This window comes from Lissotriton vulgaris, unplaced genomic scaffold (assembly GCF_964263255.1).
Source record: "Lissotriton vulgaris unplaced genomic scaffold, aLisVul1.2 SCAFFOLD_915, whole genome shotgun sequence".
NCBI classification, from domain to species: Eukaryota; Metazoa; Chordata; class Amphibia; order Caudata; family Salamandridae; genus Lissotriton; species Lissotriton vulgaris.
In genome coordinates, this window is record NW_028248894.1 from 492781 (window position 1) to 512249 (window position 19469).

Here is a 19469-nt window from a genome sequence, read left to right on the forward strand (position 1 = left end):
ATCCCATGCACTGCCTTAAAGACAGTGCATAGGGATTTAAAGAGGATCCTCTGATGTACTGGCAGCCAATGTAGTTCAGCCAGTGCAAGAGTAGTGGAGGATCTTCGCCCTCGGGAAAGTGCCATCTTGGCTGCTGCCGCCTGGATGCTCTTAAGTCTGGAAATCAAGTAGGCAGGAGATTCCAGTAACAGGGCGTTACAGTAGTCCAGGCAGGTGAGAATGGTGCTCCTGCCTATGGTGGTTCTAGCCTGTGCTGGTAAAAGGGGCAGCAGCATTCGAAGGCCTCGCATCAAGGCGAAGCAGCTGCTCACCTGCTTGTTGACATTGGTCTCTAGACTCAAGCTGTCATTAAAGCTGACCCCTAGGTTCCTTACTGATTTTACTGGAGTTAATAGCTCTCCTGGCTCCAGAGGCCAGAAGTCAGCGGGCAGGCTTCTAGTGATTCTACCTACTTTGCAGTGCATTATCTCGGTTTTATCACTATTAAATTGTAGTGAGTTCTTATTTAGCCAAGATGCCATTTCCAACATACAGGTATGGAAGGTCTCGAGTGAATCTGCATGAGCACCATCAAGAGAAATCATCAGCTGCGTGTCATCCGCATAGTTGATCACGCTGATGCCGTGAGCCTTGATGATGCCCATCAGGGGTTGCATGTACACGTTAAAAAGTATCGGACTGATTGCAGACCCCTGTGGGACCCTGTGTGGGACTGTAGCAAACTCAGACTGGTATGGAGGGAGTGCTACTGCCTGCCATCTGTCCATCAGGTAGGAGCAGAGCCAGTCGAGCGCGACGCCCCCTACTCCGAGGCTTTCCAGTCTTGTCAGCAGAATGCCGTGACTCACCGTGTCGAAAGCGGCGGACAGGTCCAGCAAAATTAAGATTGCTGATTCTCCCCTGTCCGCCTTCATTCGCAGGTTGTCCAGGACCGTCAGCAGAGCTGACTCGGTTCCATGAGCTGGTATGAAACCGAATTGCTCCTCTTCGAGGATGTTGTTAGTTTCCAGGAAGAGGGACAATGATCTGCTGACCAGCCGTTCCATGATCTTGATTGGATACGGCAGAAGCGATATAGGTCGATAGATTTTATGGCAGTTGGGATCCAAATTTGATTTCTTCAGTAGGGGGGTGACAACTGCCAATTTCCAGTCTTTTGGTACAATACCTCTATCAAGAGATTAATTACACAGCTGATGAAGTATCGGAAAGAGTTCATCCCTAAACTCCTTTACTATTTTGTGAGGTAGGGGGTCCAGTGGGGATCCTGATGTTATATTGAGGGCTGTTTGTACAAACTCTTGGTCTGTCAGAGTCTCAAATTTATCCAGGATAGGCCTTGGTCTGGAGTATCTTTCCTTTCCCTCGCTCTTCTTCCTGTTCTCTATGTTGCTATTCCACTGCACGGGGAAGTGGGGGCATCTTTCATGCCCTCAATGATCTTGGTGATTTTCTCCTGGAAAAAGGAGGCCAAACCGTCGCATAGTTCCTGTGAGGGCTTCATTTTGCTATTAGCACATTCAGGATGAGACAGCTCTTTTTACTATCCTAAAGATGTTGCGTGACTTATTGGAGCTTTTTAAGATTAAGTCTGCATAGTAATTTGCTTTAGCTGTAGTAATCTCTTTCTTATACTGAATAATTGTCTGCCTCCAAGATAATCTATCTTGCTCTAAGTAGTTTTTCCGCCAGTGCCTCTCCGCCTTTTTACAGATGTTTTTCAGCTCTTTCAATGTTTCCGTGTACCAGGGCGTGGAAGGATTGCCTCTTTTTCTGATTGCTTTCAGCGGTGCGATATGATCAAGTTTTCTAGTTACCTCATTGCATAGTAGGCGATAGTTCATGGTAATATCGTTCTCTGGGTTGAATAAATTCCCCACTTGAAAGAGGTCAGATTTCTCTTCCTCTCTTCTTTTTAGTAAACCCTTCCAGTCGCGGCTATTGAAGGTCCTGGTCTGCATGTTTGCCAGTCCTGTATTAGCCAAAGTGTGGATATTAAATATAAGGAGATGGTGGTCTGACCATCCTACTGGTTGTATAATCCCCATGGTTATAAGATCCTCTGCGGCGAATATTAGATCCAGAATGTTTCCTTCCCTATGTGTGGGGGTAGTTATACATTGTTTTAGTCCTAAATTAGTACAGGATTGTGTGATATTATGAAAGGCCGTATCTAGTTGACCATTGGTCCACAAATTAAAATCTCCCAGTATCAATAGTCTGCTATGTGAGATTGACAGGTTGTTAATGACAGTGATCAGTTCCTGCTGTTGCATGGCGTTGATATGCCCTGGGGGCCTGTAACAAATTAGGCTTGTAAGGCAGTGGCCTGAGTCATGCTTGATTGATATCCCGAGAACTTCGGCACATGAGATTGTGTCAATATCCAACGTTACAATATTCAGGTCTTCCCTGAAAATGATACCTGTTCCTACCCCTCGTTCCACGATCCTGGGTTTGTGAATAATCTTATACCCTACTAGGCATACCGGCCCCAGCTCTGACTCCAATCCGGCAACCTTCCATGTTTCAGTTAGAAACAGAACGTCCAGATTACTGGATTCGATCAGTAGCTGTATCTCGTGGCATGTTTTGGAAGGGATCTAACATTTAGTAAACCACTTATTAACTTTCCCTTAGGTGTGCGTCTTTGTTCTGCATATGATGTCTTGTTTAGCGAGATATGTCTATTGCCTCAGGTCTGATCAGATTTGGATATTAATTCCAGTGGGAGGGGGTTGATGCGTGGTAGGCAAGTTAAGCAGTTAGGACAGGGACTCATATCCTTGGATGTTATATTAGGGGCTAATCGTGGGCAGGTTGCTTTGCCGGCCAGTGGATCCAGCATTGTCAAGGCTTCCCTACTATATCTATGGGTCTCCATATCCGGTGTAAGTCGGGCAGGGGGGGTAGCCCTGGGCCCGGTCTCGGCGCGGACGACCGCAGACGAGCTTGCCTTAAGCGCGCCTTCGGCTCGCAAACGTCGCGCCCGCTGCGCTTCCGGTCAATGCACATCCTTTATGGGAGTGGGGTAGATGTGAGGAGGGGGCGTGGCCAGCACAAGTGGGCGTGTCCCGCGATTCCGGCAAATGGCGTCCGGACCGAAAACACACCCGCCCGCGGCAGCGCTCGATCCGCTGTGCGGGGATGTTTGTGCCCAAGAGATCTAAGTGCCCAGGGTAGCGGTAAGTGTTTGGATTTAAAAGTCAAGATATCACAGAGTAAAAACACGGTATCACAGAGTAAAAATGCCAATTATCACTACTCCCGGTTGTGCCTCAGGAGGTTCCAACTAAAACGCCGCGCTTGCAGTCACCGCACGTTTTATAACTGGTGAGGGGGCGTGGCCAGCACAAGTGGGCGTGTCCCGCGATTCCGGCAAATGGCGTCCGGACCAAAAACACACACGCCCGCGGCAGCGCTCGATCCGCTGTGCGGGGATGTTTGTGCCCAAGAGATCTAAGTGCCCAGGGTAGCGGTAAGTGTTTGGTTTAAAAGTCAAGACATCACAGAGTAAAAACACGGTATCCCAGAGTAAAAATGCCAATTATCACTACTCCCGGCTGTGCATCAGGAGGGTCCAACTAAAACGCCGCGCTTGCAGTCAGCGCGCATTTTATAACTGGCGAGGGGGCGTGGCCAGCACTAGTGGGCGTGTCCCACGAATCCGGCAAATGGCGTCCGGACCGAAAACACACCCGTCCGCGGCAGCGCTCGATCCGCTGTGCGGGGATGTTTGTGCCCAAGAGATCTAAGTGCCCAGGGTAGCGGTAAGTGTTTGGTTTTAAAAGTCAAGATATCACAGAGTAAAAACACGGTATCACAGAGTAAAAATGCCAATTATCACTACTCCCGGCTGTGCCTCAGGAGGTTCCAACTAAAACGCCGCGCTTGCAGTCAGCGCGCGTTTTATAACTGGGGAGGGGGCATGGCCAGCACAAGTGGGCGTGTCCCGCGATTCCGGCAAATTGCGTCTGGACCGAAAACACACCCGCCCGCGGCAGCGCTCGATCCGCTGTGCGGGGATGTTTGTGCCCAAGAGATCTAAGTGCCCAGAGTAGCGGTAAGTGTTTGGTTTTAAAAGTCAAGATATCACAGAGTAAAAACACGGTCTCACAGAGTAAAAATGCCAATTATCACTACTCCTGGCTGTGCCTCAGGAGGTTCCAACTAAAACGCCGCGCTTGCAGTCAGCGGGCGTTTTATAACTGGTGAGGGGGCGTGGCCAGCACAAGTGGGCGTGTCCCGCGATTCCGGCAAATGGCGTCCGGACCGAAAACACACCCGCCCATGGCAGCGCTCGATCCGCTGTGCGGGGATGTTTGTGCCCAAGAGATCTAAGTGCCCAGGGTAGCGGTAAGTGTTTGGTTTTAAAAGTCAAGATATCACAGAGTAAAAACACAGTATCACAGAATAAAAATGCCAATTATCACTACTCCCGGCTGTGCCTCAGGAGGTTCCAACTAAAATAGTACATATATATATATATATATATATATATATATATATATATATATATATATATATATATATATATATATTCACAGAAAAAACCATAGGTTATAGACCATATATAGTTAGGAATTAGCATTTACAAAACCTTGAAAATTCACTGAAAAAACCATAGGTTATAGACCATATATAGTTAGGGATTAGCATTTAAAAAACCTTATTTTATTTGCACAAAACCATTGAAATTCCATATATAGTTAGTTGCACTAACTATATATCGCGGACCCGCAATCCACTGCTAATGATGTCACATATTACATCATTCATGACATGGTCAGTGACATCACTGATGACATCACTGATGACATCTCAAATGACATCACTAATAACATCACTGATGACATCTCATTTGACATTACTGATCACATCACTGATGATATCATTCATGTGATAATACGATGAACCTCTTCAGGCTCTAATATAACCTTAGATACAATCAGTGTAAACAGACACTCACAGACTGTCACACATCCATGGAGTTACTCACACACCTAGTCAGTTATGCCAAAAATCAATCACATCTCCATTTCCTTAACTATACAGTTATACACACCTTACTTATTCAAACATATACTAACACATATTTACTCTCTTATACAATCCTTGATACAACTTCACAATGATTCATACAGCCACTCTCACATTCACTGACTCTTATGTTCAGTTATTTATATATGTCAACTCTCACATGGAGTGTGTTTTACATATGTACTTACTTTGACATGTAGAACTGAGATATCCATTCACTCACCAATATACTCATGCACACAGTCAACTGTCCATACAGCTGTTTCTACATGCACTTTTGAACCCATACACCTAGGGAATCAACCGCTCACACATCTATGCACAGAGTTATACACCTCCCAGCCACCCACACACACACTCAGTCTCCCATACAAATACTTGGGCAACCATTCAATAACCCATATAGTTACTGATATAGCTACTGATTTAAACATGCAGCAGTTTACAGAAGAACATAAATATTGATTGCCAAATTAAGACACTTTAATCACTAACCCATGCACTCAGTGAGACACATTTAATCATTCTCTCATACAGTCAGTCATGCACCTACTAAATCCTTCATCCAGACACTTATACATCCACTCATTCTTCAATATGTAAGACATATTTTAACTTTACAGAAACATACAGTCACTGGGTGTTGTCATCAGTGATGTCATCAGTGATGTCATTTGAGATGTCATCAGTGATGTCATCAGTGATGTCACTGACCATGTCATGAATGATGTAATATGTGACATCATTAGCAGTGGATTGCGGGTCCGCGATATATAGTTAGTGCAACTAACTATATATGGAATTTCAATGGTTTTGTGCAAATAAAATAAGGTTTTTTAAATGCTAATCCCTAACTATATATGGTCTATAACCTATGGTTTTTTCAGTGAATTTTCAAGGTTTTGTAAATGCTAATTCCTAACTATATATGGTCTATAACCTATGGTTTTTTCTGTGAATTTCATTGGTTTTTTAAAAGCTAATATCTATAGCTGTAAAATATATTCTTTATTAAGTGACGTATCACGTAGCCCGTGAGACGCCTCATGATGCATCGCATAACCGTGACGTATCGTCTCTGCAGCGCAAACCAAACCCAAAACGTAAGCGCGCCAGAACACGCTTAAAGATATATATATATATAATTTGCAGTTCTACTTAGGATTTCGAAAAATGTGTGAGGGAATTACGAGTTAGGCTGAAAGCCCGTGGTTACTCTGATTCCATGTTTGCCCAGGCATTCGCCAAAGCTAGATCGAGATCCAGGGCAAGTCTTTTATCCACTAATATCCCTAACAGTCAGGTCTCTGAACCCAACATTTCTGAGAATAAAGAACAGCATGACTGCCCTAGATTTATTACGGCCTTCAGCGATCAGGAAACTAAGATTAGAAACTTCATTACCAAAATTGGTCTATTGTCCTCACTGATAATGTACTAGGCTGCTTGTTACCAAACAAACCACTGGTCACGTTTCGTAGAGCAAGCAGCATGGGGGCCGTTCTTGATCAAAGCAGCCCAGAATTGAAACAAAAAACTACATGGCTGCAACCTGCAGCGGGGTTTCGCAAATGTTCTAGCTGTAGGGCATGTAAGTTTGGGGACAATAAAACTCACTATCTTACCCCCTTCAGTCCCACTGAAATTCCTATCATAGGCAATCACACCTGTAAAACAGAATACGCTGTCTATGTCCTGACGTGCACCTGTGGCCTTAATTATATAGGCAGTACCAAACTACAGGTGCACGTCAGGATCTTACAACATCTCCGTGCCATCTTACACAGCGACCCTTCATATCCAGTGGCGCGTCACTTTCAGAAAAAACATGACAAAGATGTGATTTGCCTAACATATTATGTGGTGGGAGCAGTACCCAAACTCCGCAGGGGAGGCAATCGGGACCAACTAAGACAATTGGAGTCCAGTATGATCCTCGAGTTCGATAGCAAGTGGCCCAATGGGCTAAATAATACCGAGGACCTACATAATTTTCTGTAATCATATTATGCATATTATCCAGTTACTGGCTCCTATTATTAATCTTAATTGTCTTGAGTAATTCTTTGTGGCTGGCTCCCATGCAAGCAACTGATGCCCCCCGTTCATCAGTTGCTTGCTCTACTTCTGTAAAGTGTGCCTTATGCCCGCAGGTAGTCAGGTTCCCTGTTGCCTGCGGGATACTCTGTTCTGACACTATTGTCCTATTGCAGATCTTGATATTTGAGGTTTCCAATGGCTAATCAGGTTCCCTGTTAGCCATTGGTTTTTACACATCAGTTCCTCAGCTTCCCTATGTAAATAGACCTAAATATCCTGTTTTTTTCTATCCTCTTCTTAGCACTTTTTATACACAGGGTGTTTTAATCACTTGTATATATGATGAACTTCCAAAATAGTATGAATTGTTTTAAAAAAAATTGTTTTAATTGACAAAACAAGGTTTTATCTTGTGTGTCTAAATAGCATTATTTATTCATTCTTATGCAGGTTGTTTTATAAAAAACGTTAGCACTTTATCCCATTATTTGCACGGTTTACAACTGCTTTTTTGCACTTCAGGCATCGACTATTTGTCACTATTAGTAGCACTGTAAGAATAACCCGCCTGTCTATGCTTTAGTTTCTCTGTGTCAATACAACATTGTGCTGTCACCATGTACTATACAGAAATTTGATGACTCATATGTACATTCACGGATTTATCCAGTGAGAGACAACTTTTTGTTGATGGAACATGTAATGTATTCCAGTATTTGTACGTCTCAAGAGAGGCCCATTGCTTGAGCCTAAAACTGCGTATTTGCACATATTATCTTAAATGCACAGTATGTTGTTCATTTCTATGGTCACATGACCAGCTGAGAGGTTGGACGTAGGCGGGTCACCAGCACTATAAAAACCAAAAAGTTGCATTCAGTCATTGCATGTGAACAGGGGCTTGTTTGGCCTGCAACGCGTCTTGCTCTTTCAACCAGCTGAGACTGAAATAAAGAACCTGTAATTCGATCTGGTGGTCCGTCTCCTGCTTTTGCTTCCTGATCCGAGTTGGGATTAGAGGTGGCGTTCTGGAGTTTCGTGCATATATATATATATAAATATATATATGCAATTCATCAATTTCCCAACAGCAGCTGGCTGAAAAGCAGGACATGGACACCAATTAAGTGCAGGTAATATCTTCTTTAATTGCTGACACTGATCGACATGGCAGATATAGATATATATATATATATATATATATATATATATATATATATATATATATATATATATATATATATATATATATATATATATATATATATATATATATATATTACACTTCGGACAGATTAAGGCACCCATTGGGGTTTTGGCACGATACAAGTGGGGCAATGAACTGCATATACCAGCATGCTCTCTTGCCACCGCCTATTGGGTCGGGTCTATTTACTGTTGAATAAAACACGTGCAAATACTGAGCCTCTGTTTCCCATGTGTAGCCAGTGAACAAGAGCGGGAGGTCGCCCGAAACGCATATGGCCTGAACTGGAGTGGAGTGCGACAAGCTGGTGTGCTGCTACCGGCGGCATATGTGCGTGATGCCCCTTTGTGTGTGGCATTCCAATGGGGCAACCTGGTGTTTGGAATTTAATGCGGCTAGTCCGGTCACGGAATGCCCCACCGCATATTTCAGCGGATTTACACTGCTTGGAGTTGAGAGCGGTGAGAAGAACGAGGGGGGCCTGAACCGTCGGCATATATTGGCAGCAGAGTGGCACTGTTGTTACTTCAATCCGCCCACTTGGGTAAAGACATTTTTACACTTCAGACAGATTAAGGCACCCATTGGGGTTTTGGCACGATACAAGTCGGGCAATGAACTGCATATACCAGCATGCTCTCTTGCCACCGCCCATTGGGTCGGGTCTTTTTACTGTTGAATAAAACACGTGCAAATACTGAGCCTCTGTTTCCGATATGTAGCCAGTGGACAAAGGTGGGAGGTCGCCCGAAACGTGTATGGCCTGAACTGGAGTGGAGTGCGACAAGCTGGTGTGTTGCTACCGGCGGCATTTGTGCGTGATACCCCTTCGTGTGTGGCATTCCAATGGGGCAACCTGGTTTTTGGAATATATATATATATATATATATATATATATATATATATATATATATATATATATATATATATATATATATATATATATATATATATATAATATATATATATATATATATCACACTCCATGCTGAAGCTCCCTTTCTTTAGTGGTAGCAATGCAGCACAGGCAGCAATGCAGGAAGCACATGGTACAGGATGCCATAAAAACAAAAATAGATGTAAATCAAGGGTACAATCAAGGAAAATGAAAGGTAATGCATTTCAGCACTATGCCTTCAACTGGGCGCTACTGTGGTTGGGTTAGACTTTCCAGAGGGATAGCATTTGTTTAGTATTCCTGATACCTTTGTTGCTGTTTGATAAATCTTCATGAAAGTTTTGAAAAAAAAGTTCATCCATCTAAGCTCCTGACTGGAAAATTCTGGTGTGATATGTCAAGTGGAGGCTGAGAAAAAGAGGGTCCACAAATTAATTTTTCCCATGCAATTTCCCACAGGAAGTTTAGACACCAATGCAGAATATCAGCTGAGCAGAATTACACCAAATTGGGAAGAAAGCTAGGAGCCTTAATTACGATATATTGTAAGCCTTCCTGCTGCAGTGCCATGCGTAGAAAACAAATGGGCAGGAATGCGCCGTATCTACAAGATACAGCGCATTCCTGTCTGTCTCTGTTTTGGTGGCGCACAATGGGCTACCATGCGTCAACGCAGGCAAACTTGCGCCATTGTGCAAGGGTGCTTGCATTGTAGAGGTGATTATTTTGTGAAGCAAAACAATCATAAGAGGGGTTTTCCTCTTTCTATAAGTTCTGCTGAACATTTCTCCTCATTATACCTCCCTTACTCCTCCCCTTGGACGCATTCCCAGGTTTACAAAACCATGTGAATCTGAGAATGTGTCAGGTTCCATGGATGTTGCGTGGGAACACTGTGGTTCCGTGGTTTGCGAACTGGGTTTGATGGTTCCGAACCCGTTCAATGAAGATCGTCGGAAATGGACGATTTTGGTGTCAGCAGACCGCAAATGGCGAGTGTAGCGTGTCTGAGTGTTTTCGTATGAATTGATATAGGAGAACACTCTGTATTCAAGGATTTAGTTTGAACCTCCGGGTTCCATTTTGTATACGGCAGCCATTTTGTGTGGTTGCCCTAACATAGGCCCGATGACTGTGGCCGAACGAGTCCTTGAGACACGTATTCTTAGCTGACTTCTGGGTGACCTGGACGAACTGACTCCTTGCCCGAGGCTGACCTCGCTGAGCCAGTTCCTTGTTCAGCAGCTGGTCTGATAAAGATCAAAGAGCAGGACGTGCCCGAGTTTATGGTACCCTGCTCCCACCTTTCTATCTCCTTTCCAATCTGTTTCTGCCATTCCTTTACGACATAATCATTGATTTGGGTTGAAGGCTTTATGATGGGTTTGTCCGGCCTGATCGAACAGGACACTAGGAATGTGCGTGGTCATTTCTGGTGGGCTGGACAACGGAAAATGGGATTGTCTGAGATTGTCGTCATACGCTACTTTCAAAATGTTACACTGTCATTGGTCAGTTTGTATGCACCGAATGCTAATTTGAAGTGTTGCCTGAGGCTTGGTTTTTGGCATAAAAGACCATGCTCCGCTTATTGAATTTGTGCAGTCTCTGGCGAACCACCCGTGTGTGCTTCGTAGATTTCTGTTCCTGGTTGCAGCCAATAAACTTTAGTCTTTGACGTCATCAAGAAGTATCCAGTGTCTCTGTTTGCCAAGACAGGGGAACTCGAAGGTATTAGGCGTTCTCCCTGACGCCGCTGGGTTTTAAAACCCGGTCCTTCAGTTGGCGCCCACGTGGGGCGACTTCAGCGGTACTGGTCCAAGCCAGAGGTTCGTGAGAAGCTTCATGTGAAAATTCTGGAGGAAGGCCAGCCACTTCATCGACCCACTGTATGTCGTCGTGGTCCGAAAGTCTTTTCTGCGAGGTTTCCCGCTTTCCGACGACTACGAAGGACTGCTGCCCTGACTGTCGCCCTGTTTTGGAGCCTTAGACGTTTGTAGAGCGAGACGATTGACGGGTCTTCTGGTGACGCCATCGACATTTCAGTTAAGTATCAGGGGAGCGTCTCCTAGTCCTTAGTTTGTTTGGTATCCTTTAGTGGATCGCTTTGATTTGGTACCTGCAGGCCCCAAAGCCAAGGGATTCGTGTATTCCCGAGACTATCGTTTTCAAGATTCCCCTTGTTGTTTGAAGCTAGACTAGTGAGCAAGATGCCTGGTTTTAGCGGTTTTAGAAATTTGCTTAGTTGTGGTTTATCGAGGGATTCCCGGTTAGAGGATTCGTGTCCGGTTCCTCCGATCGGAACTCCTACATACGATTTGTATGTGAATCATGGTGTGGGCCCCATTAGTTATAACGAGATTTGGGTAAAATATACGAAGAATGACGGTGTCCTACAGTGGCCCTGTTTCGGTAGTTTTGAAACTGAAATTCTAGATAACCTCGAGGTGAAGTTGTTCAAGAAGAAAGCCCGGCCGGCGATGTTTGTCTCTTTCCGCATATGGCGCAAAGAAGCCAAACAGAAAGAAATGAAATTAGCGAAGAAGAATATGAGAGAACGAGGTATGTCAATGGTGCAAGCTGCCATTGCGTATAGAGATAATGAGGCAGAACAAGAAAGTGAACAGATGCTTAGAGTGAGGAAGTTAGCGGTAGATAGATGCTACCCAGTCTTTCCGCCTAAAGAGCAGAAAGATGAGAAAGATCTTGCGAAAGATCCTTTAATGTCGCATCTGTTAAGTTCACCACCACCCTATGTACAAGATGCTACGGCACCACCGCCACCAGTGGTGGCTGTGCAACTCCCGGTTATTGTGCCTCCTGCGATTCCTCTACAGCCAGCTCTTCCGTTGGCTACTGTTCCTTTGGCGCAGCCTCCTCAGGGGCCGCCAACTTTGCCTTCTTCTTCGACTGCTACTTCTATGCCTGTCCCTAATGCTTCTTCAGTTCCGACTCTGGATTCTTCTACTACTGTTCCGTCTTCCCTTATTCTTCCGACTACTTCTCCTAGACAGCGGACGACTGCTGCTTTTTCTGGTTTTCTGACTCCTTGGTTGGGACAATTGGGTATGTCTCCTGTGAGTGAGCGTAGACAGTTGCGTAGTCAGTTACCTGATACGGATGAGCGAGTGGTCTTGGATCACATGGCACGTAGATGGGTTACGTATACGTCTCAGTACGATCTTGAGGGTATTATGGATGTTTTTCAGCAATGGGAAGCACCAAAGCAACGGTATGTTTTTGAGATGATGTGTGTGTTCCTCCATGAACAATGGATGGATGAAGCGGGTAAAGTTCCTGATGAGTTGTCTCAACTGCGTTCCGAGTTTGCGAAAGAGACGATTGTGAGTCTCCTCGACATCGAGAGAGCGGTGTCGACGTTATTGTCGTTTCGAAATAATGCTTCTTCTGAACGGCTGCTCGAGCCTGATTCGTCAGTTAGGAGACAAGCGCGTCAGTATCCGATGTGAGAGGTTCCTCCGGTTTGGAGACCTGCTGATGCAAATGCTGTTCCACCTGTTGTTGCGCACTTTCAGCGAGTGTGGGTACATGTTCCTTGGAAGCGTGCTGAAGTCCTAGCGCTTAAGCAGACTTTACCTGATCCGCAAAAAAAATCCAGCTGGATATTATAAAGAGCTTGCGCAAACTGTGAGTTCCTGCGTCATGAATTTGGCGGACATAGATATGTTGTTTGGGAATGTTGTTCCACAGCCCATCTGGAATGTCATTCGACATACGGATCATGATAATGAATTGGGTGATTCGTGGGTTAATCTTGTTGCTGCGAATGACAGACAAATTGGAGGTGCTAAACCTGAAAATATCATTACAGAACTTCCTGGTAGGATAATTAATTTTATGAAGACTTTGATATCCGAAGTACGTGTTAATTGGGACAAGTTGTCCGCATGTAAGCAGAAGAGAGATGAGACTGTGTCAGATTTTTCCACGCATTTCGAAGAAACTTTTGTCGATCATAGTGGTCAGGATATGGCTACCGAGGGTGGCCAGAGATTGTTCGTCGATAAGTTTGTGCATAATCTTCTTCCTGAGTTATACACTAAGTTGAAGGATTCTGAGAGTGCTTGGCCTGTTTCTACGTCAGCGCAGATTTTGGCTACGGCTCAGTACTATGAGAATAGACGTAAGGATGAGTTAGAGAAAGCGGATAAGAAGACTAATGAATTGAAGACTAAAGTTCTTCTACAACAAGCTTATCCACCCCGTGTTAATAATCAGCGTGATTATCAGCAACCTCAACAGTATTCGAGAAACTCGCAAAGGGACGAGACTTCTCAACAGCGTTTTCCGTATGGTCCTAATCAGTGTGCGTATTGTAAAGAAGAGGGTCACTATAAGAATAGTTGTCCGGTCTTGCTACAACGAACGAATGGTGCTCCTGGTGTGAGAGGTAGAGGTGCTCAGCAAGCGCCTAGAGGTAGAGGTCGCGGACAGAACGTACGTCCTTTGCCTCCGCAGAATTCGATGAATAGTTTTGACCAGCAGCAGAATTCATCTGGTAGGACAACACAGTACTATGTAGATGATTATTATGTTGAAGGTGACGAAGTGAATGGTAATGATTGTTAGGACAGCCATGGACAAAGAGAGGGAGTTGTTTCAGTTCCAGTAGATCAGAGTGGACCTTATGTTGAAGTGATTGCATCAGGTGTGTCAGAGCCTTTCCTGCTAGATACTGGTGCTACGAAGAGTTCTATTATGCATTCTAAACTCCCTGGCGCACCTTTGTCTGGCTTTAATAATGTTTCTGTAGGTTTCTCTGGCGCCCCCGTTACAAATCCGATTTCTGCTCCATTGCCTCTTTCTGTTGGTCCTCGTAAGTTTGAAGCACCCCTTCTTTTGACTACAGGTTGTAATGAGAATTTGTTGGGAATGGACTTGTTGAAGAGATTGTATGCGACTTTGTACTGTTCTCCGACGGGAGTACATCTTACTTTGGGTGAGAGTGTAATATCTCCGATGTATGTGTCGAAAGATAGTCTTCCATCTGAATTGTCTCTGTTACCGGATTCACTGTGGGCTACGGGTCCAAATGATGTGGGCCTATTAGATATTCCCCCATATGTTGTGACACTGAAGGCGAATGCTAAGTTACCGCGCATTCCACAAGTGAGCGTGCACTTTTAGCGATCATTTATGATCTGATCGACAAGGGTGTTATTGAAGAAACGCGAGGTAATGTGTGCAATAGTCCTATTTTGCCTGTTCTAAAGAGAACTGATCCTTCACAGCATCCTGAATATAGATTTGTCATCGATCTTCGTGAAGTGAACAAGATTGTTGTTCCACAATTTCCTGTTGTGCCCGACATTACTGCATTATTGACTCTGATTCCGGCTTCTGCCACCTGGTTTTCAGTGATCGACTTGAAGAATGCTTTCTTCAGCATCCCGATTGCCATGGAGAGTAGGGACATCTTTGGATTCTCTTTAGGAAGACGAAGTTTCCGCTTTAAGCGCGCTCCTCAAGGCTATTGCGAGAGTCCATCGATTTACAGTCAAGCTTTAAAGACACAACTTGATCTGTTGGTTTTACCTGAAGGTGTAGCCCTTATTCAGTATGTTGATGATTTGCTAGTTGCTGCCGATACTGAGGAGATTTGTAAGGATGCCACTTTGTCATTATTACGTCACTTGTTTGATTGGCATCATAAAGTTTCTCTCTCCAAGTTGCAATTCTGTCGACAAGAAGTTACCTACTTAGGTCACCTCTTATCGAAGGAGGGAAGGAAACTGACCCCAGAAAGAATTCAAGCTATTGCGAAAATGAGTGTGCCTACGACACAGAGAGAAGTACGTGCATTTCTGGGTATTACGTCGTACTGTAGACAGTGGATCCATAATTTTTCCTTGCTAGCGAAGCCTTTGATAGCTCTTACTGTTAAGGATACTCCAAATCCTATTCCTTGGACTGTTGAATGTCAGAAGAGCTTTTCCGAATTACGCAATGCGTTGTGTTCGGCTCCTGTGTTGGGTACTCCCGACTACAGTAAGCCTTTCACATTGTATGTCCATGAGAGAGAGGGATGTGCATTGTCAGTTTTGACTCAGCAGTTTGGCGATAAGCAATGCTCATGTGCGTACTTTTCGTCGACTTTAGATCCTGTAGCTAGAGCGTTGCCGAGTTGCTTGAGAGCTACGGCGGCAGCGGCTGTTTCAATCCGACAATCTGCTGGTTTGGTTATGGATAATATGTTAGTTGTCATGGTCCCACATGCAGTGGATACTTTGTTGAATCGTACCAAGACACAGCACTTAACTAGTGCTTGGTTGTCAGGGTATGAGCTTACACTGTTAGTGAGTCACGTGCACATAAAGAGGTGTAATACCCTGAACCCAGCCACATTGTTGCCGATTTTGCTTGAGACAGATGATGATAGTGAAGAACAGCACGATTGTTTTCTAAGAACCGAAGAAGAGACGAAAGGGAGAGTAGACCTCAGAGATACTCCTCTTCCTGACTGTGATGATGCGTTGTGGGTTGATGGTTCGTGCTTTAAGTTGCCGAATGGTGATACGACTGCAGCATATGCTGTGACGACTTTGCATACGATTGTTGAAGCTGCACGTATCCCACATAACTCAGCACAAGCAGCGGAATTGATTGAACTTACGAGAGCGTGTGTGTTGGCGAAAGGGAAACAAGTGAATGTGTACACGGACAGTCAGTATGCGTTTGGTGTGGCTGATAGCTTTGGACATTTGTGGCGTGAACGTGGATTTTTGACATTGCATGGGACGAAAATCTAGCATGTACAATTGGTGAATGAACTTCTTGAATCTCTTACGTTACCATTGCAAGTAGCGATTGTGAAATGCAGTGCCCATAAAAAGGTTACGGAGGATGTTGGTCGTGGTAATGCGTTTGCGGATGAAGTTGCGAAAGAAACGGCAAGGAACCTGATGAGTCGAATGCATGTTGCGGGTCCAGCGAGATGGGTTCCAGAGAAGAGCATGTGTGAAGATACGATCGAGAGTGTGAAATCCATTCAAGGTGAAGCCACAGAGAAAGAGCTGAATGAATGGATAGAAAGCAAGGGTAGATTGGATTCGAATGGTTGTTGGACTGATTTGTCAGAGCATCAGAGATGGTTGTTGCCTAACGCGTATGTGCTTCCAGTTGTTACAATGGCTCATGGAATGGCACATATTAGTGTGAAAGGGATTTGCAAGTTGTTGGCCCCGGTTTGGCAGAATATGGGGATTCCCAAATGCGCAGAGAATTTGGTCAAGAACTGTACGGTGTGTTTGATGCATAATCCTGGTAAGGGAACTCCAACACCATCTGGTCATTTCGCTCCTCCTACGTATCCGTTCGAGGCTTTGCAGCTAGATTTCATCCATATGAAGAGATGCAACAACTTGAAATATGTGTTAGTGGTTGTTTGCTCCTTTTCTAGATGGGTAGAAGCTTACCCCCTTAAGGACAATACTGCCTTGTCCACAGCGAAGGCCTTGATAAAAGAGTTTTTCCCGAGGTTTGGAATGCCGAGAATTATCTGGAGTGATAATGGGAGTGAATTTGTGGGTCAAGTCATGAAGAGAGTGTGTGAGGGTCTAGGAATTAGGCAGAAATTCCACGCTGCAAATCACCCCCAATCAGCTGGTTTAGTCGAGTGCTATAACGGCACTCTTAAGTTAAAATTGGCCAAAATCCAAGCGAGCACTGGTTTGCAATGGCCAGATGCCTTGCCATTAGCACTTCTGTCCACAAGAATGACTGTGCATTCACGAATGGGTTTGAGTCTGTATGAGGTTGTGTTTGGTCGCCCGGCGAATATTTGGGGCGTACCAAGACCAACAAGGTTTAGTGACCTCGAGTATCCTGTGTTGCTTGACTACTTGCGTGAACTGACAACTAAAATGAGTGTTTTACGCCAACAGGTGCATGACAGCCTTCCACAAGCTGCAGAAGATCCAGGCCATTCTATTGAACCTGGATCATGGGTCTTTGTGCGTAACTTCCAGCGGACCAAGAACAAACAGCCCCGCTGGACGGGACCTTATCAAGTGCTCCTGTCAACGAGATCTGCGGTCCGAGTGCGAAGCAAGCGTAACTGGATCCACGGAGCTCACACAAAGAGGGCACCTTTGCCCTTGCCTTACGATAAGTGGGTCCAGGAGGGACTTGCAGACTCTGAAACAGAAGTTGTCCCACGGTTTATACCATTCAGCGATGCTCGACTGATTGGAACAAACACAGAGAAAGAAAGTGATAGGATTTTGCAAGAATCAGTACCTCCTGCAGATCGGTTGGACACTACAGAGCCTCACCTTTTGTTCGTTGATCAAGAATTAGCTGGAAAGAGCCGCTATAATTTGAGACCGAGAGTTACGGACAAATAAATAAAGATTAATAAGGTTTTATGATTTTTTTCTGTTTACAGGTTAACCCTCCACCAAGGATCTACTCATTTTTGTTTTTCTTGAACCGCCATCCGGTTCTTGCTGCTAGGGTCGCGGTTGCCGTCAGTCTTTGGAGTGCAAGCCTGAGACATTAGGTCGAGGGTTCTGTTGGCCCAAGGGAGCCTTCCTGGGTTGGCAGAGGCATTCCTTAGCAGAATCAACCTACCACCGCGGGCAGCGCATTAAGTTTAGGATGGATTTCTTTGAGTTGGAGAGACCTGTACAGACACTGACTTTTGAAAACAAATATGTAAAATAATATCGAAGAAAAGTTTTTTGATACCATGTTTATTTTTACTATTGAGCTTGATGATATTTATAGCTGGTTATGTAACATTTTCTTTTAAAATGACGTTTAATCCCACTGTGCAACCTACACCTTCACCTACTATTTCTTCTCATTCTTTTCATCTTTTGCCTGAGCATGAGGTAGTTAGACGATTGGAATTTGCTAACAATTCCTTCATCCAACTTTTGCACCAACACCAGTTAGTGATGAACACGACAAACTGTTGGATTTGTGGTTTAATGCCTCATACGACCGATAAGGGTATTCCTTATTTAGTTTTGCCCTTTAGTTTTAATGGTTCGATCTGGGCTTATAGAACTATGTTTATCTATGCCCATAGTGTCTACCCCCAACGTTCACTGAAAGACAACCCGAAGAATAGCGCTATAGTTAAAGGCATTGTCGACATGATCAGAGGGATTAGCTCGTATGAGACTATTCCGAGGGATGAGACACTAGCCTACATTGGTTGGAACGTTACCGGATATGGAGTTAGTCTGAGTGTTAACCAGCGAGCGAAAAGTTCTCCACCGATTTGGATAGTGCCCCATCAGGGCAACTATTGTCTGCAGGGCAATGGCAAGAATCCGAAGGCTCAGTTAGGGAAGAGTGTTTGCGCTGAGACTTATGTATTTGCGTCTCAGTCTTCCCCAGCGTTCTTAGCTGCTAAGGGTACCTACTTTGTTTGCTATGACAAAGCGTATACATGGTTGCCCCCTGACTTCTCGGGCACATGTTTTGTTTCCTTTCTGTTACCTCCCACTTTTACAGCTGCGGCAGATTACCATAAGACGAGAGTTGCTAGAGGTGTCTTTAGTCAAGAAGACACTGCAGGACAAGAACTGGGAGATTTCTTTAAGGGTTTTCTGCCGTTCTGGGGACCTATGGCTAACAGTAGGAATATTCGCCAGTTGACGAGAGTGGTTGAGTCCACCATAGTCGAAACTGCCGGTGCCCTTGGTAACCTGACTGCTGAGCTCCAGTCGGATAGACTTATGACACTTCAAAATAGAGTTGCCCTTGATGTCATATTAGCAGATCGAGGTGGAGTTTGTAAGCTGATTCAATCGAGCTGCTGCGTTTTCATTCCAGACAACGCTCCATCAGTCTTCCAGGCCATTTCCAAATTACATAAGATCTCTGATTCTGTCCATCTGGACAAAGGAGATTGGTCTTTGATGGGATGGTTATGGGGATTGATATCCACTTGGGGTTGGAAGATTTTGATGGTCATTGGGATGGTCTTAGCAATCCTTTTCATGTTCTGTCTCTGTGTACAGTGTGCTCCTGCAATTTGTGGCCTCTGTACTACTTCGTGTGCAAAGAGACCTGTCCAGAGAGAGGTGTAGTGTAGTTCCTAGTTTCCCACTAGGCCCTGCGCATTGGAATAACATAAACAGTAGTATCGACGTGGAACTGCTTATATTCCAGGCCTCCACTGACTATGCTAAACTTAATTGGGTTGTGTTACCAACTAGCTCAGAGGTCACTGGAAACTTTCTTCTCTGCATAGGAAGTGATCAGCTTCCTTGGCACAGACAAGAAGGGATTCAGCTTTCCAACAACCGT

The 19469-nt window shown here is 44.6% G+C and overlaps 1 protein-coding gene across 1 annotated transcript in view; it reads right to left on the minus strand.

The window, feature by feature from the left end:
• Positions 1–19469, minus strand: part of LOC147663776 (alpha-N-acetylgalactosaminide alpha-2,6-sialyltransferase 2-like) — a 322592-nt gene that overhangs the window by 177323 nt on the left and 125800 nt on the right. The gene's annotated exons all lie outside the window — the stretch shown is intronic.